This window comes from Hypanus sabinus, unplaced genomic scaffold (genome assembly GCF_030144855.1).
Source record: "Hypanus sabinus isolate sHypSab1 unplaced genomic scaffold, sHypSab1.hap1 scaffold_61, whole genome shotgun sequence".
NCBI classification, from domain to species: Eukaryota; Metazoa; Chordata; class Chondrichthyes; order Myliobatiformes; family Dasyatidae; genus Hypanus; species Hypanus sabinus.
In genome coordinates, this window is record NW_026781466.1 from 757865 (window position 1) to 782305 (window position 24441).

The window sequence follows — 24441 nt, forward strand, 5'->3', positions numbered from 1 at the left end:
ATTCTATGCAATTGAATGGCTTCTCACCAGTGTGAACACGCTCATGTCTCAGTAGGGTGGAAGATTGAGTGAATCCCTTCCCACATTCTGAGCAGGTGAACGGCTTCTCCCCAGTGTGAATTTGTTGATGACTCTGCAGGTGGGATGACTGAGTGAATCGCTTCCCACATTCTGAACAGGTGAACGGCTTCTCCCCAGTGTGAACTCGCTGATGACTCTGTAGGTTGGATGGATCAGTGAATCTCTTTCCACAGACTGAGCAGGTGAACGGCTTCTCCCCAGTGTGAACTCGCTGACGACTCAGTAGGTGGGATGACTCTGTAAATCTCTTCCCACAGACTGAACAGATGAACGGCTTCTCCCCAGTGTGAGCTCGCTGGTGTCGCTGTAGGGTGGATGAATGAGTGAATCTCTTCCCACATTCTGAACAGGTGAATGGTCTCTCCCCAGTGTGAACTCGCTGATGACTCTGTAGTTGGGATTATTTAGTAAATCCCTTCCCACATTCTGAACAGGTGAACGGCTTCTCCCCAGTGTGAACTCGCTGATGACTCTGTAGGTGGGATAACTGAATGAATCCCTTTCCACATTCTGAGCAGATGAACGGCTTCTCCCCAGTGTGAACTCGCTGATGTCTCTGTAGGCTGGATAAATGAGTGAATCTGCTCCCACAGTCTGAGCAGGTGAATGGCCTCTCCCCAGTGTGAACTCGCAAATGACTCTGTACTTGGGATAACTGCGTAAAACTCTTCCCACATTCTGAACAGGTGAACGGCTTCTCCCCAGTGTGAAGTTGCTGATGACTCTGTAGGGTGGATGAATCAGTAAATCCTTTCCCACATTCTGAGCAGGTGAATGGCTTTGCCCCAGTGTGAACTCGATGATGTCTCAGTAGGCTGGATAACTCACGGAATCCTTTCCCACATTCTGAGCAGGTGAACGGCTTCTCCCCAGTGTGAACTCGCTGATGTCTCAGTAGGCTGTATAACTCACTGAATCCTTTCCCACATTCTGAGCAGGTGAACGGCTTCTCCCCAGTGTGAACTCGCTGATGTACCAGTAGGTTGGATAACTCACTGAATCCTTTCCCACATTCTGAGCAGGTGAATGGCTTCTCCCCAGTATGAACTCGCTGATGTCTCCATAGGTTGGATGTCTGAGTGAATCCCTTCCCACAGACTGAACAGGTGAATGGCTTCTCCCCGGTGTGAACTCGATGATGTCTCCGTTGGTTGGATGCCTGATTGAATCCCTTCCCACAGACTGAACAGGTGAACGGCTTCTCCCCAGTGTGAACTTGCTGGTGAGCCATTAGGTCAAATGACTGAGTGAATTCTTTCCCAGAAATTCAACAGATCACCAGCCTCTGCCTGGTGTGGTGTGAACTGACTGGTCTGTCCACAGATGGGAACTGAATCCTTTTTCACACACAGAAAAGGTGAATGGCTTTGCCCAGTGTGAACTTGCTGATGTACCTTCAATTGCGATGACTGAATAAATCCCTCCCCACAGTCTGAGCAGGAAGGATGGTCGAGTGAATCCGTCCCCACAGTCTGAGTAGGAAGGATATTCGATTGAATCCCTTGCTCCACTTCTTAAATATCCAGACAGAGACAGCAAAACTGGCGTGCTGTGTTTGAGATTCCCGGTGACAAATTCCTTCTCATTTTTATCCTGTGAAAAGATTTACAAAATCCATCAATGGATTTAGGACAACATTTCAGATGAGATTACTTGAGTTGCCAAGGTTTGATCTGGTATCACACTGTTACAGTGATGTTCAACCCAAGTTGGACAGAGAAATCATCTCCTGACTGGGCAGAGTGCTGGAACCTGGAATGACCATCAATTCCCTGATACTCTTCCTGTCTCTATAACAATGGGGCATTTCTGCCGCCTCCAATCTGTGACCTGGCTCATTTTGACTCTCTCCGTTGGTATTATTCCCTGTTCCTGTTGAGCAGTATGGGTGCCTGGCCCCACAGTAACTGAAACAGTCTCACGCAAATTGTCTTTGTGGATGTGCACCTGGGATTTTCTTTTATGTGTTATTAACTTAAAGTGCCACAGTTTTAACACCATATAAAAAAAATTGTCCTGAATCCACATCCCGGGGATATACTGAAATTCCTCACTGAAGCCCGCAACACGACCGATGGGCGATTTGAGGTATTTCTCCGTTTTGTTGCTGGTCTCTCCTCACCAATGACAGCTCGGGGCCTGGAGGAATTTCTGGGTCCATTTCCTCATCAAACAACCTGCCGGGTGATTGACTGGGTGAAGGAGGAGGTTAAACGTCAAAGTGGAAACGCATGGAGTGAAGCTGGTAAAAGGAGCCTCCTGAACACATTGCACTACCTGTTTGAGTCTCAGAATCGTGTACTGGCTCAGGCCGCACTGGGATCTGTGGAAATACTTTCATTCAGTGGAATGACTCTGACCCCGATTGACTGCGCTGTCCTGTCTCATGTCATCGGACTCTGCAACACAGTAAAAAACCTCGACCTGGGGAACTGCCACATTCGGTGTGAAGGAATCCAGCGGCTGGGACCCGGGCTGCACAAGTGCCAGGAGTTGAGGTAACTTAATTCGTTCTACATCTCACTCTGAACTGTGAAACTGTTCCATTGTGTTGTTTCAATGTTAAGGAATTGGTGTAAAATGTAGTAAATGAGATTGTGAAGAATTGTGACAAATGCCCAGGGGATTAGTCAGTAATTCCCCGAGGACGGGAGGGTTCTGGTTCCTTGTGAAGGGATGTTGGAGACTTCATTAGATCAGTGAATGACGGTCATTGGTTTAATGGTAGTAAATCACAGGAATCGCCGTGTTTCTCGCTGCCTGTGACACGTCCATTGACAATGTTCCTTCTCACTGTTACTGATACCCAGACAGACACTGACTGCAGCAGGTAGGTCAGAGATTCACACCCTCTTCCCGTTGAGGGACAAGAGACCGTCGGCAGACTGTCCCAGCTTTACACCTGCGTTAATGTGCTCACCAAGAGATACCCAAAATCTATGGTGGTTCTCCTCTCCCGATTGTGGGCTTCAGTTCAGTCCAACTATCCCGTGCAATCTGTTTCTGCATCCTCTCGTCTTGTGGGATTAAGATTTCCCAAATTTTATCCTCCTGTGGGATCTCTCTTCCGCAACCCCCTTCCTCCTGCAGGTCCTCTCTTCGCCATCCCATGTCCTCTGCTGGAATCTCTCTTTCATATTCCCCTTCCTCCTCTAGGATCACTCTTCCCCATCCCCCATCGTCCTGTGGAATCTCTCTTCCCCATCCCGCTTCCTGCTGAGGGATCTCTCTTCCCCAACACCCTTCCTCCTGTGAAATGTCTCTTCCCCACCCCCCTTCCTCCTGTCAGATTTCTCTTCTCTATTCCCTTTCCTCTTGCAGGTTCTGTCTTCCTATCCCTTTTCCTCAGGTGGAATCTTTTCCACGGTCTCCCGTCGGTACTTTCCCATTCACTAATCTTCTTCACTGTGGGACATTCTCCCACTGTTCGGGACATTTTTCAAACCTTAGGCCCTCTCACATCAGGAACAGTTTTCTAACTATCAGGGAATGAGTTAAAATATGTGGAGTTTAAAGAGTCACACCGACAGACTAAGTTACTGACGTTCGGTGAAAACCCTGGAGCTGGTCAGTGAGGGACATTGACAGTGATGGGAACTCCGATCGGTAATTCACTGAAGGGTTTAACGTTTCCTGAAATATCCCAGTGAGAGAAATTCCCTCAGACCCACAGTCTGAATCACTTTGTTCATCAATATGTCTGATTGTGTTTAGACTTGGATGGAATGAACTGGGAGTTTCAGGAGTGAAACTGGTGTCTGTGGCTCTGAGGAACCCGGAGTGTAAAATACAGAAACTGTGGTAAGTACCAGACTGTGGGAGATTGTGTATACAGTCACTGGGTGTCTGACACTGAACATTAATGTGATCAGTAATTGTGTTACTGATAAACATTGGGGAATTGTACCGTCTCCTGTCTCTGTGCCCTTCACCCTCACTCTCTCTCATCTCCAGACTGTGGGAGATTGTGTTTACAGTCACTGGGTGTCTGACACTGAACATTAATGTGATCACTAATTGTGTTACTGATAAACACTGGGGATTTGTACCGTCTCCTGTCTCTCTGTATCCTTCACCCTCACTCTCTCTCATCTCCAGGCTGAACAACGTCGGTCTCCCAGATTCTGGTGCCGAGAATCTCGCCTCCGCTCTCAGCGCCAATCGCTTATTGACGGAGCTGATTCTGAGTGGTAATAAACTTGGGGATTCATAGTGAATCTGGTGTCTCAGGCTCTAAGTAACCCGGAGCGTAAAATACAGAAACTGCGGTAAGTACCAGACAGTGGGAGATTGTGTTTACAGTAACTGGGTGTCTGACACTGAACATTAATGTGATCAGTAATTGTGTTATTAATAAACACTGGGGATTTGTACCGTCTGCTGTCTCTCTTTGTCCTTCACACTCACTAGATCTCTTCTCCAGGCTGAGCAATGTCGGTCTCACTGATTCTGGTGCAGAGGATCTCGTCTCCGCTCTTAGTTCTAAACCATCACTGACGGAGCTGAACCTGGGATTGAACTATCTTACAGACCGATGTGTCCCCGCTCTCCGCCGCCTCGTACTGACACTCCCGAGTCTAACATGGATTGAGTGAGTGTGATAATGTTCAAAGTGATAAAATATCAGCGGATAGTCTGGTGATATTTTACTGCCACTGTTGTGCAATCTGTTTATTTCTTCTTTAATCTTCCATCTGTTTCAGGCTAGTGAGGAACCGGTTCAGTGAGACCGGGGAGAAGAAACTGAGATCTCTGCAAGTACCCAGACCGGGACTGACAGCGTTCGTGTGAACATCTGAATGTGTGAACATCCCCGCCTGCGGGATGATTTCAAATTGCAAAATACCTTGGCAGTGACTGAATCTACAGCGATCTCGGACTCAGCTCTGAAGTGTGATTTTATAATCATCGGTTCCCCGATGCAGGATGACGGTGAGAAACGGGACTGATCATTCAACCGATCAATCGTTGTCGCCAGTCAGTGACTGTGAGTGAGTCGGGAGCAGCTTATTTATTCCCGCACATCAGCAGCTCACACATTGTTTAATTTACATTTGTCATAATGGAATCAATAAACCGCTGTAACTTCCTGTCTTGCAGTCGGACTTGAGTCTCATTGGAGGAGAAACAGTGACCTGGGGTTGCTGGTCGCACCCCTCGCCCCCGCACCCAGTGAACTGCAGTAATAACAGGTCTGAGCTCCTCACACTGGTACAGCAGCGTCTCAGCTCCAGGCTGAGGGACATCAGTCTGATGGTGTCTGCTCCCCAGGATATCCTCACTCCCCATCACCATCCAGGCTGACCACCGCCTCCTCGCACTCCAGATACGTGCACTATCCTGGCCCCCACTTTCCTGCGCGCTCTCCTTGCTCTCACGGACAAAAATGATAAAAGAGCTTGGAAGCTCATATACTGTATAATATCTGACCTGTGTCAACAAAGGTCACAAAATAGAGAATGGAACAGAAGCAATCAACATGGGGTGTCAGACTCAGACTGCAGCTCTGTCTGCCTCGTCCCATCAATCTCACTCCGGGGTGTTGAATTGCAATATTCCTGAATCAAACACAGAGTGAAGATCCCTCCTCATCATCACATCACACACTCACAGGCTGTGAAGAGTGAATCTCCCATCGCAACACCTTACCTCACACTCCCCGGATCTGAGCGAGAGTGAAGCTCCCTCCACACCGTCCCATCACACGCACCCCAGCTCAGACGTAGAGTGAATCTCCGTCAAGTCCGTCCCATTTCAGAATCCCTGGATTAGACACAAAATGAATCTCCTTCCACATGCTGTCATCACACTTAGAGGCACAGACACAGAGAATTCCCTCCACACCTTTCCATGTTACACTCCCAGGATCAGACACTGGGAAAATCTCTCTCCAGGCTGTATCGTGACAAAAGTCCTGCGTCAGACACAGAGTGACGCTCCCTCCAAAACGTTACATCACACAGTGATAGTGTCAGACTTTGAGAGAATCTCCCACCACACCGCCCATCCCTAGATCAGACACAGGGTGCAGCTCCCTCCATATCTTCCATCAATCATTCCTGATACAGACCAAAACACTCTCCACAAAGAGCAATCAAACGTTCCCGAGGTCAGAAACAGAGTGCAGCTTCCTCCGCCATGTACCGTCACACGCTCCGAGGGTTGAAACACAGAAGCTCCCTCTGCACCATTACATCACACACTCCCTGGTCAGAAACCGAGTGAAGCTCTCTCGACGCAGTCCCTTCACACATTTCCCGGATGAGACACAGAGTGAATATCCCTCTGTCCTGCCGGATCACACAGTCACAGGGTCAGACACAGAGCGAGCCTCCTTCCACAACGTCACATCACACTGTCACAGGGTCAGACATTGACCGGATCTCACTCCGGCCGGACCCATTACAATCTTCCTGTGTCAGACATAGACTGTAGCTCACTCCACACCATTCCATCACAGAGTCCCCCGATTATACATGGAGAGAATATCCTTCCACAGCACCCTATCTCCAGTCCCCGGATGAGACACAATGTTTAGCTCCCTCCGCACCGTCCCATCAAACTCTCTCTGGATCAGACACAGAGTGAAGCTCCTACCACACTCTTCCATCTCTAAGTATCAGCGTCAGACACAGAGTGAAATTCCCTCAACACCGTCTCATCACACAGTCACGGGGTCAAGTATTGAGAGAATCACTCCACACCACCCTACCTCACACTCCCTGGATCAGACACAGGATAAAGATCCCTCCACACAGTCCGATTACACACACTCGGGATCAGACACAGAGTGAATCTGCCTCCACACCGTCCCATCACACGCTCCCAATGTCAAACACACAGTGAATTTCCGTCTGCACATTTCCATCACTAACTCTCATGGGTCAGACACAGAATGAAGCTCCCTCCACGCCGTCCCAACACACGCACCCACGCCTGTACCCAGAGTGAAGTTCCCCTTAAACCCGTCCCATCACCCACTTCAGACTCAACGTGCAGCTCCCACCACACTGTCGGATCACACACTCACAGGGTCAGACACAGAGAATTCCCTCCACACCGTCCCATGATACTCTCCCAGAGTCAGACTGAGAAATTATAACTCCGATTCAGCCCCTTACAAAATTCCTGTCAGATACTGAGTGAAGCTCCCTCCGCACCATCCCATCACACAGTCCCGGAATCAGTAACAGACTGAAGCTTCCTCAACACAGTCTCATTACACACTCCCCGGATGAGACGCAGAGTGAAGCTCCATCCACACCATCCCATCACAGAGTCTACGGATCAGATACAGCATGAAGCTCCCTTTAACCCGTCCCATCACATACTCCAAGGATTCGACACAGTGTGGAATTCGCTACACACAGCCCATGGATCACACACAGAATGAAGCTCTCTTTAACCCGTCCCATCATCCACTCCAAGGATCAGACACAGCGTAAATCTCGCTCCACACTGTAGGATCACACACTCACGGGGACAGACACAGAGAATTCCCTCCACACCAACCACTCCCATGGCCGGACATTGAGAATATATCACTTCGGCCTCTACCATTACAAAATTCCTGTGTCAGACACAGAGCAAGCCTCCTTCCACAACGTCACATCACACAGTCACAGGGTCAGACACAGAGCGAGCCTCCTTCTACAACGTCACATCACACAGTCACAGGGTCAGACACAGAGCGAGCCTCCTTCCACAACGTCACATCACATAGTCACGGGGTCAGACACAGAGCGAGCCTTCTTCCACAACGTCACATCACACAGTTACAGGGTCAGACACAGAGCGAGCCTCCTTCTACAACGTCACATCACACAGTCACAGGGTCAGACACAGAGCGAGCCTCCATCCACAACGTCACATCACACAGTCACGGGGTCAGACACAGAGCGAGCCTCCTTCCACTACGTCACATCACACAGTCATGGGGTCAGACACAGAGCGAGCCTCCTTCCACAACGTCACATCACACAGTCACGGGTTTAGACACAGAGCGAGCCTCCTTCCACAACGTCACATCACACAGTCACAGGGTCAGGCACAGAGCAAGCCACCTTCCACAACGTCACATCATACAGTTACAGGGTCAGACACAGAGCGAGTCTCCTTCCACAACGTCACATCACACAGTCATGGGGTCAGACACAGAGCGAGCCTCCTTCCACAACGTCACATCACACAGTTACAGGGTCAGACACAGAGGGAGCCTCCTTCCACAACGTCACATCACACAGCCATGGGGTCAGACACAGAGCGAGCCTCCTTCCACAACGTCACATCACATAGTCACGGGGTCAGACACAGAGCGAGCCTTCTTCCACAACGTCACATCACACAGTTACAGGGTCAGACACAGAGCGAGCCTCCTTCTACAACGTCACATCACACAGTCACAGGGTCAGACACAGAGCGAGCCTCCATCCACAACGTCACATCACACAGTCACGGGGTCAGACACAGAGCGAGCCTCCTTCCACTACGTCACATCACACAGTCATGGGGTCAGACACAGAGCGAGCCTCCTTCCACAACGTCACATCACACAGTCACAGGGTCAGACACAGAGCGAGCCTCCTTCCACAACGTCACATCACATAGTCACGGGGTCAGACACAGAGCGAGCCTTCTTCCACAACGTCACATCACACAGTTACAGGGTCAGACACAGAGCGAGCCTCCTTCTACAACGTCACATCACACAGTCACAGGGTCAGACACAGAGCGAGCCTCCATCCACAACGTCACATCACACAGTCACGGGGTCAGACACAGAGCGAGCCTCCTTCCACTACGTCACATCACACAGTCATGGGGTCAGACACAGAGCGAGCCTCCTTCCACAACGTCACATCACACAGTCACGGGTTTAGACACAGAGCGAGCCTCCTTCCACAACGTCACATCACACAGTCACAGGGTCAGGCACAGAGCAAGCCACCTTCCACAACGTCACATCATACAGTTACAGGGTCAGACACAGAGCGAGTCTCCTTCCACAACGTCACATCACACAGTCATGGGGTCAGACACAGAGCGAGCCTCCTTCCACAACGTCACATCACACAGTTACAGGGTCAGACACAGAGGGAGCCTCCTTCCACAACGTCACATCACACAGCCATGGGGTCAGACACAGAGCGAGCCTCCTTCCACAACGTCACATCACACAGTCACAGGGTCAGGCACAGAGCGAGCCTCCTTCCACAACGTCACATCACACAGTTGCAGGGTCAGACACAGAGCGAGCCTCCTTCTGCAACGTCACATCACACAGTCACGGGGTCAGACAGAGACTGTAGCTCCCTTCACATCATCCCACCGCACAGTCCCCCGATTATACACGGAGGGAATCTCCTTCCACATCGCAACAACCTCCACTCCCCGGATCAGACACAGAGTGAAGCACGCTCCACACCGTTTCATCACACGCTCAAAGAGTCAGACCGTCTTATAGAGCTCCCTCCACAGAGTCTCATCAGACTGTCACAGGGTCAGATATTAAGAGAATCTCCCTCCACTCCAACCCACAGGATAAAGCTCATTCCACACTGTCCTGGAGCCCTGCACCCAGAACTTAGCAGTTAGTAGTAAGCAAAGGTATTAAATAATGTAAACAGAGAGGAGACCAGGCTCTCTCACTCTCAGCAGGCTGCCAGTGGATCCCTAGGACCTCCGTTGCTGGAGTCCACCTCGTACCTGCCTCCTGGGGAGGGTGATATACTCTGCAGGCCGGCGCCATGAAATTATGGCTCGCAGGGAGTTATTGGGGATTATCCCTCCATTGTTGTAACTGTGGATAAGACTGACGCGACGGGGGAGCGGGAAGGTTAGAGTGAGGTACCCGCTGCGCAGTCTGGGTTACAAGTGCAGCTACCTTCCAGAACACACGAGGAGGAAGATGGGAAATCTGTCTGCAGTGAGGGGTTGGAGGCAGACTCCTTTGATAGTGAGACAATGGACATCCTCACCCCTGCTGAGAAATCCCTGTTGATACCTGTAGAGCAAATCAGAGAGTTCATTCTCACCTCTGTGGGTGCAAAGCACCGGCCTAAACTAGCCTCGCTTCGTTGGTCTAGCATGCCGAGGCTGGTGAAATCTCTGCGTGTCATCCTCGGACGGAAGGGGAAGGGGAAGAGGAATGCTGTGTCGGGGAAATGACAGACGGCAGCTGAAAGCCTTCCTGGATGACCTGGTGAGGGACATCAGAGGGGGAAGCAGCCTCGCTCCTTCGGGAGACGGTGGGTCACAGGGTGACGTTGGCACCACTCGGGCCGGAAAGCAAAGATCATTCTTGCTTCTTCTCAGGATAGTGTGGTTGAGGGCGCCTCCGCTCTCACCGGGAAGGGTATTGTTGCTGAGGCCTAGTAAACTCCCAACATGAAGCTCACTGTAGCTGGTCTAAATGTCAATGGTAGCAATGGTTCTCTCCGCAGAGAAAACAATTTCGCAGTCTTCAGGGATGGGAGATACGCGGTGAATTTCCTGTAGGGAACCCATACCATCCCGGGGGTCGAGTCCGCTTGGCTACTGGAGTGGCAAGGAGGGGTCTACATGAGCCTCCTCAGCTCCATCTCTAGCGGGGTGACGATCCTGTTCTCGACCTTCCAGCCGGAAATGGTTAAAGCTCGAGATGTCGAGCCCGGCCGCCTGCCCCATCTGGCCGTGCGCCTGGCTGCTGTACCTCTGCATTTCAACAACGTGTCTGCCTTGAGGGGCGGGGTGATGCTGACGCACCTCAGCAGTCCACTCTACTGAGCTCCATCGATCCTGGGGTTGGTTACTTCAAATGTACCTTCGAGGTGGGGAACCTCTGCAGTCTCCAGCGCGACACAGCATCGGCAAAGAAGCTGAAGGAGTTAATCGGCTCCTTTGACTTGGTAGACAGCTGGCGGTATCTACTTCCTGAATCTGGAGCCTTCTCCAGAAGGTCTAGAGGGAGAGATTCCCGAATAGATCGCCTCTATGTCTCTCTAGCATACAGCTCCCTGCGATGGCAACCTGAATGTGGCAAATGCCGTCCTCGAACCATCACCTTGTGTGGATGGAATTTGCCCCTCGGCACTGTGAGGCGTCGTGGCATCAGCGCCGGACTCCGGAGCGAAGGGTCCCGAGTTCAAGGCCAGCCGGCTCCCTTGCACGCTTTCCATCCGTGCTGGGTTGAGCGTCGAGCTGGCAACTCGACCCCGTAAAAATAAAACTGGAGAATGCCGCAGAAACGCCATGAGCAATCACCAGAAAGATCGGTGCAAAAGCTTGTCATGACGGCGCCCGAAGACTCCACCAGGAGTTAAGCACATTCTTCTTCTTCTACTCTGAGCTGGGATCCAGGCACTGGCGCTGTGAGAGGAAAGCCGTCTCCGAGCGTTCTTGGAATCCTGGAGGGAAAGACAGGGTTAATTGTTTTTATGTCGGGAGTACACAGAGACTGAACGGTTTGAGAGAACATTGCCTAACCCAGTGTATCTGAGGGGTCGTGACTGTCACGTGACATCACTGCACACTACCCGGTCGGAAGGCACGTCACCTGCCAATCAAGGTTTGACCCCTCCTCGCCCATCCATGCACTGTTACGGACCCGCAGGTTTCGTTCACTGTGGACTGTCACTTTAACAGAGCGCTTCAGTGAGGCAGGACTATGATGTTGTTCACTGACCGACTCGCAGCTTGTTTACCTTTAAAACAAGGACGCAGACAGTCACGGTCAGGAGTCGGAAGAAGAGAGAGAGAGAGAGGAGCGAACCTGGAAAAGGCAGCAGTTCCAGCTTGTCGAGGCTGGGGATTTGGAACTCTGCTACACCCACAAGGGTGGGGTGATCAGCGATCCGGTGCACATCGGATGTGTGGCTGTAACTCCGTATAGTCCAAAGGAGTGGATCTGGGAATGTCCTGTGGGGCCACTCGAAGTTACCCCCTGCCTGGGTGTGTGATGTGGTAACCCCTTGAAGGCGGCATCCATGTAACAGATCACTCTGGTGGTAATTCGTGTGTGGCTTTGGAACGGCTCGACGGAGGATTTTCCACCACTGATATTTATTAATTATCACCGCGGAACCCGTGGAATTCGGCGTGATTGCCTTCTCTCTACGTTTTACCTCTCATTATCATCGCTGTGTGTATGTTATTCCGAGCACGTCTGCCTTTCTTAAGTTCTGTACAGTCACATACAGCGTTAACCTTAGAAATAGTTAAGTGTAAGACTTCCATTAAGATATAGCACTTTCCTTCTCACTCTGTTACATGTAATGCTTGGCGAGTGGCGTGGATCCGAGGGGTAGACTGTATTGGAGGGGTTGTGACTGTCACGTGACAAACCTACCCACTACCTGGTCAAGGCACACCACCTGCCAAATACACACCTCACCATTGGCCCCTTTAATTAGCCTTGTACTTGGCCTCGAGAAATCGGCCTTTGTAATCGACTTAACTCTGCTGGCACGGAGCCTTTGGCCCCTCTGTAGATGACCTGGGCTGGACCCTCCATTCCTGAGCACTATAAAGGGTGCCGCGTGTGCTTTCCCTTTGCCATCTCCGAGAGACCACCCTGCTTCACTCCAGGCTGAGAACCGTGGAACGGCGCTGGAGAAATTGTTAGTGAGCTGAGCATTGAATAGGGTTGGGAGCGTTGATTACTCTCTTTAATAACACAGAGCTGTGCCTGCACAGAGTCAAGGGCTGGCGGATATCGTATAGAATTTTCCTTTGTGTGTTTGCGTGTGTGTGCGGGTGTTAAGCGCGTGCACTTTGTTCCCAGGCGATTTTCCCACGTTCGTTAGTAATTGTCCGTGTGTGTTTTATTGCCGAACCGACTTTCCCCACGACTGCTGTAAATTGTGCGTGTTGCTTCTGTTGCCGTTTTCCCACGTTTGCCTTCTGTAAATAAAATCATTTTCTGTCCAAAGTCCTTGCTTCTGAGACGTATCGAATCTGTTTCCCCACTTACAACACTTGCTCAGCCAATTTACATTTTTCTACGTTCATGCAATATGGGTGTTGTTTAATCGGTTTGGCTTGACCAATATCTACGTCATGTACTGCAACCGCGGTTTGCTTGGGAACATCGGGAAATAAATCTTTAAACTTCAGAATTAATTCTTTCAGCTGTTGCTGTTGCTTTGGCTGCAGATGAGCCAACTTGTTATCAATGTTTTCCAGAACAACCGAGTTCATTTGCCTAACTGGGACCATGTTTGGCTTGTGAAAAGTCTCAGATGAGTCAATTGTTTCATTCTCAGGGTTACCAGATTCATATGTTTTGACAACAACACTCACAGACGGTGCCTGCTTGTCAAAATTAGGCTTTATCATATTTATGTGTACCACCTGTGTTAGTTTATGTCAGTCGGGCGTTTTAATAACATAATTCACATCATTAATTTGAGAGACTATTTCATACGGTCTGTTGAATTTCGCCAGAAGTGGATTTGTCAACATTGGAGATAAGGCAAGCACCTTATTTTCTTTTGCAAGCCCGCTTATCAAACCAACACTTCATTTTGTTTTGAGAAATCTTTAGGTTTTGTCTCAATAGACTACAGGCTTGATGTAGTTTATTTCTGAACTTCTAAACATAGTCTAACAAGTTAACATGTACATCCCCATCAATCCACTGTTCCTTTAACAAGGTCAAAGGTCCCCTCACTCTCTGACCAAATACAAGTTCAAATGGTCTAAAGCCCAGTGATCTCTGTACAGACTCTCTTACTGCAAACAAAAACAAATGTATACCTTCATCCCAGTCTTTTCCATTTTCAACATTTTAATGTCATAATCATTGTTTTGAGGGTAGAATGAAATTTTTCTAAAGCCCCTTGTGATTCTGGATGGTATGCAGATGATGCAAATTGTTCAGCTCCCAGTTCATAAATTACCTGCTGGAATAATCCAGTTGTAAAATCACGTCCTTGATCAGACTGGATTTCTTTAGGCAAAGCAGAAAATGTAGAAAACTTGGTAAGAGCCTTCGCCACAGTTTTAGCTTTAACATTTCTGTGAGGTATTGCCTCTGGGAATCTGGATGCAGTACACATAATAGTTAGCAGATATTGATGGCCAGCTTTAGTCTTTGGCAATGGGTCAACACAATCCACTATAAATTTTGAAAAGGGTTCACCAAATGCAGGTATAGACCACAGTGGGGCACTGGGGTGACCTGATCAGGTTTACCCACAACTTGACAAGTGTGACAGGTTCTGCAAAAGCTCGTAACATCTTTCCACAGATTAGGCCAGTAGAATTATTTCCTAATCCTGTTTACCGTTTTATTCACTCCAAAATGGCCACCTAAGGGTATACTGTGGGCCAAAGTTAAAATTTCAGCCCTATAAACTTAAGGAACTATAACTTGGTGAACAATTGCCCATTCCTCACTCGCTGGCATAGCAGGTGGCCTCCACTTCCGCATTAACACACCATCCTTGAAATAATACCCTGCTGGCACTTTCTTAATCTCATCATCTGCGAGAGCTGTTTCTTTTAAAGCTTCAATCTCAGGGTCTAGGTTCTGTTCTGCTGTAAGTTCTCCCGCATCGGCAGACATTTTAGCCATACTTCGAGTTCCTGTGCAGGAAGGATAAATGTTAAAATCCATCTGTGGGTCGTCAGTGGTTGGGTTAGTTGTTAACTGCACTGCAGGAACAACTTTACCATCGGCCAGGTCATTCCCAATCCGATCTTAACAGGTCCTGAAACCAACCCTGACAGTAAAGTTACCTTGTGCAATGGCATGGAAACCATGCCGCCCCCAATGACTTGAATAAGATTTACCTCACCAGTGTTAGTCTCATCACCAAACTTTAGAACGCTGTCTAATATAAGTGATGAGAAGCCGCAGTATCTCGAAAAATTTTCACTGGAAATATGGTTCACCCTTCCTTTACTAATAAAAATCCATCTGACATAAAATGATCGAACGCCTTCTTAACTTGGTCAGACCTCTCAGACCTTAACTAAGCAAACAGAATGTTCAGAACCCTGTGGGTTTACAGGTGCTTCAACAGACTGATCACAGGCATTCGGGACTGCCTCCTTTTCCTTTTTCATCTTCAGGACAGAACAATCAGCCATCACATGACCAGCTTTCTTACAATAGTAACAAGTAAGACCAGCGTATTTCTCCTTCAACTGTTTCCCTTCATCCTTACTCTTGTCACTAGTCCCAGCTTTAATTTCTGGTTTACCCTGGTGATCCCTGCTACTCTTTTGGAAGCTGTTATTCGGGATAAACTTAACCTTATGAGTTAGAGCAAACTCATCTGCTAATCTAGCAGAGTCCTGCAAAGTGGCAGCATCTTTTTCATCTAAATATGTCTTTGTGTCATCAGGGACGCACCTTTAGAATTCTTCAATTAAAACCAATTCTTTCAAGCAGTTAAAATTATCATTCACATTTTTATATGTGCACCAGCGGTCAAAACATACAGACTTCTCATAAGCAAAATCCATAAAAGTCTGGTTCACAGATTTCCTCAAATTTCTAAACTTTTGCCTGTATGATTCTGGGCAAACTCATAAGCTTTGAGCACAGCCTGTTTCACTATGTCACAATCAGCTGCTTCATCAACAATCAAAGCAGAATAGGCTTGCTGAGTCTTCCGCTGAATTACACTTTGTAAAAGAATAAGCCAAACCTCTTCTGGCCACTTTAAACTCTGAGCAACCTTTTCAAAATGCTGCAAGTATTTATCAATCTCGGCCTCGTCAAATTGAGGGACCAATTTAACTTCCCAACTGGCCTCAAATTTATCACCAGAGAAAAACGCTGGACTCCTTTGCTGCAACCTCTTTATCTTTTCCAGCTCGAACAGTCTCTGTCTTTCTGTTTCCTCCCTCTATTTTTCTGCCTCTTCTCTGTTTTTCTGCTTCTCTAGCCTCAAACTGCCTCTGCCTTTCAGCCAGTTTAACTTTTCTCACTTGTACTGGAGCTCAAGCTCACTAGGTTTACTTTCAGGAAACACCTCCAACTCGTCCACTTTAAACACACCCTCAGATACATAATGTTCAGCTATTACCCTCTGCATCTGTGCCCTCCTCATTGTCAATTTCACCTTAGCAAGTTTTACCCTTCTAGCAATGCTCAACAACTCAATCCGTCTAGCATCCTCTAATGCCTCAGAGGCTGGTCAGCATCCATTGCTGCTGATTTTCCACACACCAATAAATGAAAAGGGATGAAATTGATAATTAATGAATACACCCCCAAATCTGTTCATATACTGGATGCAGGCCCCAATTTTGTTACGAATCATAACGTTTTAGAAACGAACCAGCAGCAATAGACTATACCTGGAGTCTGTTTTTGATCTTAAAACTATCCGTATTAGAATCTACTTGTAACATAGTAACTAAAGCAAGATAAACAAAAGTTAACAGTGTTATGTGTATATATGTGTTTAAATAAAACTCCCAAACTATTGAGCTCGGGGGAAACAAGGCTTGGAGTATTGGGATGGTACAGTATGAAAGTGCAGTTCATCCATGGAATAGGTGATGAGAGAGATATTTGTAATCCAGGGTAAATGTTGAGAGAAAGCAATTATGACGAATTCCACAGGTTCCATGGTGGAAAAACGAGAGAACAGTCGCTGTAGATTTTATTTGTTGTCGTTCCAAACTCTCATACGATTTATCACTGAAAGTGACTTGTCACAAGGGGTTTCGTCTTCAAGTGAATTACCACACCACACCCAGGCAAGGGTTAACACATCAGTGGTTTTCACAGGACACCCCAAATCAGATCCACTCCTATGGATCAAACGAGGTGACAACTACACATTCGATGTACGGTGAATCGATAATTAACCCACCGTTGTGTGCATAGGAAAGTTCCAAACAGTGATCCTTGGCCACTAGTTCCCTTGTTTCGATCCTTCAGTTTTTCCTAGTTCGTCTCCGTCTGACTCTGAGTGTCTGTGTCCTCGGTTAAAACTAAACAAGCTGCGAGTGATGTAAACAAGCTGCAAGTCAGACTGATCCACCTTCTTAATCTCTTGATCTCTCTTAAAATGAAAGTCCACAGCAAACGAAACCCAGGGATTCATAACTATGGCCACTCCCATTGTGAACTGACTGGTGAGCCAGTAGTTGGGACGACTGAGTGAATCCCTTCCCACTGACTGAGCAAGTGAACGGCTTCTCCACAGTGTGAACTTGCTGATGTCTCTGTAGGTTGGATGATCCAGGGAATCTCTTCCCACATTCTGAGCAGGTGAAGGGCCTCTCCCCTGTGTGAACTCGCTGATGACTCAGTAGGCTGGATGACTGAGTAAATCCCTTCCCACATTCTGAGCAAGGGAATGGCCTCTCCCCAGTGTGAACTGGCCGATGATTCTGTAGGTTGCATAAGTGAGTGAAGCTCTTCCCACATTCTGAGCAGGTGAACGGCTTCTCCCTAGTGTGAACTCGCTGGTGTCTCTGCAGGTGGGATGACTGACTGAATCCCTTCCCACATTCTGAGCAGGTGAATGGCTTCTCCCCAGTGTGGACTCGCTGATGATTCTGTAGGTTGGATAACTCAGTGAATCCCTTCCCACATTCTGAGCAGGCGAACGGCTTCTCCCCAGTGTGAACTCACTGATGACTCAGCAGGTGGGATGATTTAATGAATCTCTTCCCACAGAATGAGCAGGTGAATGGCCGCTCCCTGGTGTGAACTCGCTGGTGAGCCATTAAGTCAGATGACTGAGTGAATCTTTTCCCAGAAATTCAGCAGATGACCTGCCTCTGCCTGGTGTGAACTGACTGGTGTGTCCACAGGTGGGAATACAGAGTGAATCCTTTGTCACCCACAGAACAGGTGAATGGCCTTGCCCAGTGTGAACTTGTTAATGTACCTTCAGTTGAGATGACCGAGTGAATCCATTCCCACTGTCTGAGAAGGTGAACGGCCTTTCTCCTGTGTAAAATGACGGGTGTGCCAGTTGGTCAGTTAACCGAGTGAATCCCTCCCCACAGTCTGAACAGGAAGGATGGTTGGTTGAATCCCTTGCTCCACTTCTTAAATATATAGACAGAGACAACAAAACTGGCGTGTCAGGTTTGAGCTTCCTGGAGACAAACTCCTTCTCGTTTTTAACCTGTAAAAAGATTTGCAAAATCCATCAATGTGTTTAGGACAATACTTCCGTTGAAATTACTTGAGTTGCCAAGGTTTGATCTGGTATCACACTGTTACAATGAGGTTCAACTTAAGTCTGTTAAAAAGGATTTGGAGTGAATTTTTGTATTATTTCAGGTTCTTGTCACAGTCATAGAAAATTACAACACAGACACAGGTACTTTGGGCCATCCAGTTTATGCTGAATTATTTAAATTGCCCTTTCCCATACCCTTACCATTCAGGTTTGTACACAAACCTCTTAAATGTTGAAATTGAGCTCGCATGCACCACTTGTGCTGGCTGCTCATTCCACACCCGGATGACTGTCTGTGTGAAGAAGTTTCCCCTCATGTTCCCCTTAACATTTCACCTATCACCCTTAACCCATGGCCTCTGATTGTAGTCCCACCCAATCTCAGTGGAGAAAGCCAGCTTGCATTAACACTATCTATGCCCCTCTATCACAATCAAATCTCACCTACATTCCAAGGAATAAAGTCTGGACCTGTTTAATCTTTCCTTATAACCCAAGTCCTACAGACCTAGCAACTTTATTGTGAATTTTCTCTGAACTCTCTGCACCTCTTTTACAGCTTTCCTGTAGGCAGGTGACCAAAACTGCACACAATACTCTAAATTAGGCCTCACCAATGATTTCAACAAGTGTACATAAAATCCATCTATTGTTGTCAGTACTTTGATTCATGAAGGCCATTGGGCTGAAATCTTTTTTTCCGTCTCTATCTAACTGTGATACCAATTTCAGTTAATTAAGGACCTGTATTCCCAGGTCCCTTTCTTCTACAACACTCCTCCGTGCCCGACCAGTAACTGTGAAAGACCTCCCTTGGTAGGTCCTACCAACATGCAACACCTCACACTTGTCTGCATTGAATTCTGTTTTCCATTTCTCAAGCCTTATTTCCACCTGGTCCAGTTCGCACTGCAAGCCATGATAGTCTTCTCGCAGTCCACTGAATCCCCAGTCTCGGTTTCATCCGCAAATTTGCTGATCCCTAACCATCTTATTATCCAGATTACTGATACAGATGACAAACAACAACAGATCCAGCACTGATCCCTGTGGCAACCACTAGTCACAGGCCTCCAGTCAGAGAGGCAACCAACTGCTACCACACTCTGGCTTCTCCCAAGGACAGTGTCTCATCCAATTTACTGTCTCATCTTGAATGCTGAGTGACTGAACCTTCTTGACCAACCTCCCATATGAGACTTTGTCAAGTGCCTTGCTAAAGTCCATGTAGACAACATCCACTGCCTTGCCTTCATCCACTTACCTGATAACTTCCTCGAGAGACTCGATAAGTTTGGCTAGAGCGATGCTGTCTATACTTTATCAGTCCACACCTATCCAAATACTTACAGTATATATCTGGTTCCTGCACCAACATTCCAATAACTTTCCCAGTTCTGATGTCAAGCTCACCAACATATAATTTCCTGGTTTATTTTTACAGCCTTTCTTGAACAGCAGAACAACACTGCCTGTCCTCCAATCCTCCAGTACCTCACCTGTCACTAAGGGTGATTTCAATATCTGTGCTTAGGCCCTGATAATTTCTGCACTTGTCTTCCGCAGGGTCCTAGTGAACAACTTGTCAGGCCCTGGGGATTGATCCATGCTAATTTGCCTCAAGACAGCAAACCCCTCCACCTCTGTAATCTGTACAGGGTCCATGAAGTTGATGCAGCTTTGCCTCACTTCTATAGACTCTGTGTTCATCTCTTGAGTAAATACGGATGCAAAAAAAATCTCCCCAAGTCTATGTTATCCCTTTATATGGATTACCATTCTGATCTTCCAGAGAATTAATTTTTTCCCTTGCAATCTTTTTACTCTTAACATATCTGCAGAATCCCTGAGGATTCTCCTTCACCTTGTCTGCTGGGGCAACCTCATGCCTTTATTTCTTTCATAAGTGTTCACTTGAATTTCCTGTATTTCATAAGTACCCCATTTGTTCCTATCTGCCTGTACCTGGTATGCATCTCCTTTTTATTGATCGGTGAGAGGAAAGCCAAAGGGGTGATAGATCTGCATGGAGGGAGGTGGGGGTAAGGAGGGTTAAACGAAAGTTGCAGGGGGAATGGGAGCCTGAATAACAGAACAGAGAGTGGAGAGATTGTGGAGACAGATGTTGTTCAGGCCTCAGACAAAGTCAGGAATGAAAAAGTTGAGCATGGTGCAGTGAATATGCTGAGCCCAGTATATTTCAATACAAGGAGGAGTGTAGGAAAGGCGGATGTGTTCAGGGCATGGATCAACACCTGGAATCAACACTAGGATCTGGCAACTGTGGACTGGGACAGGCTGCTTTATGGCAAAGGTGTGCTTGGTAAATGGGAGGCTTCAAAGCGAAATTTTGAAAGTAGTAAGCGGGTATGTCAGAATAAAAGATAAAGATAGAAACTGGAGGGAAACTTGGATTGCACGAGATATTGAGACCCTGGTAAAGCACAAAATGGAATTGCATAACAGGGATAGGCAGTCAGTTTCTTATGGAGTATAAGAAATGCAAGAGAACACATAAGAAATCAATTAGGATGGTTAAAAGATGGCATGAGGTTGCCGTCACAGAAAAGGCGAAGGATAATCCTCAGGGATTCTAGTGATAGATTAAGAGCAAAAGGATTGCAAGGCACAAAGTTGGTCCTCTGGAAGACCGGAATGGCAATCCACGTGTGGAAACAAAGCAGATGGGGGAGATCTTAAATATTTTTCCATCTCTATTTACTCAGGAGATGGACAAAGGATCTATGGGAGTGTGGAAAAGTGGCATTAACCATTTCAACCCTGGGTAAAAAACACTCCTCTGGCCACTCACACGCTCAATACCCCTCATCATTTTATACACCAAAAAATGTCTCTAAATATAAACAAGGAAATTATACATTGCACAATCTACTTTCCATGATTCAGTACATTTACACAGACAGGTGTGTAAAAAGGGCCCAACGAATATCGGGGACAAACAGGCCCAATTCACCAGAACCACAAACTGTTCCTGCTGCTACCATCCAGGAAACGGTACCACAGCAAAAGGACCAACAGGCTCTGGCACATCATCTTCCACCAGGTCATCAGACTGATTAATTCATGCTGATACAATTGCATTTCGATGTTATATTGACTGTCCTATGTACAAACTATCTATTGTAAATTACTATAAATTACACATTGCACATTTAGATGATGTAAGGTATATATTTCTACTCCTCATGTTTATGAAATATGTATCTAATAAAGTCAAATCAATTCACCCTCTCCACTATCTGTTCTGTCATTCTGGCTCCCATTCCCCCTACAACTTATTTTAACCACATCACCCCCTCCCCTGCTCACTATCACTAGCAAGTCTTACCACAAGGATATTCATCCCCTCTTGTTCTGTTCCTCTAACTAACGAATCCCCTATCAGTCTTTTGACTTTCCTCTGCCAGGTAATTACCCCCACAGCTTCTGAAGTGGTCCACCTGTTGTTGTGTGAAATGGCCACAAGAGTACTCTGCGATGCCTATTTAACCTCATTCCCCTTCCTGACTCTCACCCAGTTTCCTGTGTCCTGCACCTTGGGAGTAACTCACCTCTCTTCATGTCATATCTATCACCCCCTCCAACTGCTGGATGATATGGAATTCACCCATTTCAAGCAGCTCATTGAAGTGCAGGGTTACAAGTTGCAGCTGGATGCACATCTTGTAGGGGAGGGCATCAGGGACACTGCAGGTCTCCCCTCCTTCCCTCGAATACCCCTCTAATTTGTAATAACCAGTGTGCAGATAAATCTTGTACTGTGTATTTTTTACCCAGTGACAAGATGTGCACAGTGAATTTTATATAGAGAGGTATTCATTTTCACAGCTAGCAAATCACTGTCAATAGGAACTTTGATCTTCTCTGGGTTTGATCGAGTTCATCTGCACTCTCACACAACCTATGTAGCAGGCCTGTAACAGGAAATGCAGGAGTTTCTCACCAAAGCTTTTGCACATTGTCCATATGTGGTTTGCTTGCTAAATTACGCTTTAAGAAGTCAGATTTCCAAATATCACTCCACTTCTTCCCACTTGCAAATTCTCCAGCAACTTTTGCATCACCAAAATGCAAACAGGCATCACTAGTTTCTGTGTTCTACATATATATTCCCCCTGAACCCGTCCCCAATGACTGACGGTGGTGAACTCAGTGAATGAAATCCCAATGAATACGAAGGGAAGGGCAGTAGTCTGTCTCACTGTAGTCTGGCACATTTGTGATGTGAAAGCTACTTGTTGCCCAGGGCAAAGGTGTTTGATATCATAATGTACCCAGAGAGAATGGGACAAAACATGTTCTCACCGGTAGAAAAGTCCAGAGCAAGAGGAGGTAGAGGAAGCAACACACACAAAATGCTGGAGGAGCTCAGCAGGCCAGGCAGCATCTATGGAAAAGAGTACTAATGCTGAGTTCCTCCGGCATTTTGTGTGTGTTGCTTGGAATTCCAGCATCTGCAGATTTTCTCTTGTTAGTGATCGGAGGTAGAACAAAGGTGATTTTCTCAACTGCTGATGTAAAAGATTTTGTTCCCTTTCTCCGAGTTCCTAATCCTTGCATTTAGATAGCTGGAGCTCAGCTCTGTCTGAGAGATCCATCGGTTCCCATTCCCTTATCAGCCAGAAGCTCCCCGGGGCCCGTGTACGGATCGTGGGGCTGAGAGAGAGGGAAGAGGACAGGACTGTCCCGGGATTGCTGCCCACGGTGTCCAAAATTCAGAGGAATTATCCTGAAGTCGGTATTTAAGATAAAAACACGGTTAATCGCTCTTACCTGCAACTGACATTTTCAAAGCCTTCTGTGCACTGCGCGCCTGCGTGAAACTCAGGGACGGCCTCAGCCTGACGCCTGCGCATTTCATCGGCGCTTCAGCGCCGGCGAAATTCTGAACGAATTGCCCTATGGGTAATCACGGTGCCATTAAACATTTCTGCAAGCACCAGTTCAATGTCCATACCTCATTTTTTTTTTAAGTTGGGTATAGAAAAAATCTGCAGCTGTTTTAACGCAGAAAGCGGCTCCCATAAGCAATATACTCAATGTCAACGTGTATCTAATGCCAAAGTAAAATGCAGATATAAAACATAGGAGATTCTGCAGTTGCTGGAAATACTGAGAAAACATTTTCTATGTATTCCTCTCCAAAATTTCTGCCTTATCTGTTGATTTCCACCTGTGTTTTGCAGAAATTAACCACCTTTTTTTTCAATCAACCAGTTTCCAAATGCTTCTAATCTTTCACTTTTAACCCCTGACTCAGGCTGGCAAATCTTCGGTTTCTGACTCTGCACCATCGAAGATTCACTCGCTAGTCTGCTGTCAGACTTTAGAGGTGCATTGTATTTCGAGACCACAGGTTCGTTTACTGTGAGTGTCGCTTTAAGTGGCTGAGTGAGGCGGGGCTGTGACGTCAGACACAAGCTGCGGCAGCGGGAGCGGGAGAGGGAGAGGGAGAGGGAGACAAGCTGTTGGAACTTCAGCGTGTGACTGCTATAGGCTGCAACTCTTCCATGCCCAAAAAGTTGGGTTGATCTGATCATCGGCACGCAGTGCACAACGGATGTGTGACTGTCACTTCGTATCATCCATATGTGTGGATTTGCTGGAGTATCCTGTGGTATCACTTTTGTTGTCCCTTATCTGGAATCGGGGTGTTCTGTGGTAATCACTTGAAGACGATATTCCTGTGACTGTCACCTGGTGATATTTCTAAGTGGATTTCGGAACTAATCGATGGATAAGATCTTTGGCGACTGTTATTTCGTTTACCCAGCGTGGAATGTGTGTGGAATTCTTCGTAATTGGCTTCTCTCTACATTCCCTTTCTTAGTAACTACGTTATACAGCAATATAAATGCAGATATATCAAACAGGTTAGCAATGATTGTGTGTGTGTGTGTGTGTGTGTGTGTGTGTGTGTGTGTGTAAATAGGAAAGCCAAGCTTCTTCACGCCTCGGGGTGAATGGATACCGTCTTCCGGTGATGAGTGAAGTTCGGTTCAGTTCGTGGGATTGAGTCGAGTAGCGATGGAGAGAGAGAGAGAGGGAGAGGTTTGAGTCTTCAGGTAAGCTGACGCCGTCGATAGTCCCTTCGTCCTCCGAAATCCTTTGGAAGTCACCGACTGTGACCCTACAAACGATACCATTCTTCAGTGGTGGAGTTATTAACCCAGGCGAGGGATGGACACACGAATAACTCCCC

At 47.3% G+C, this 24441-nt stretch overlaps 1 pseudogene; it reads right to left on the reverse strand.

Annotated features, from left to right (window-relative positions):
- Positions 1-23095, reverse strand: part of LOC132389597 (zinc finger protein 208-like) — a 57952-nt pseudogene extending 34857 nt beyond the window's left edge.
- Positions 23096-24441: the final 1346 nt, after the last annotated feature.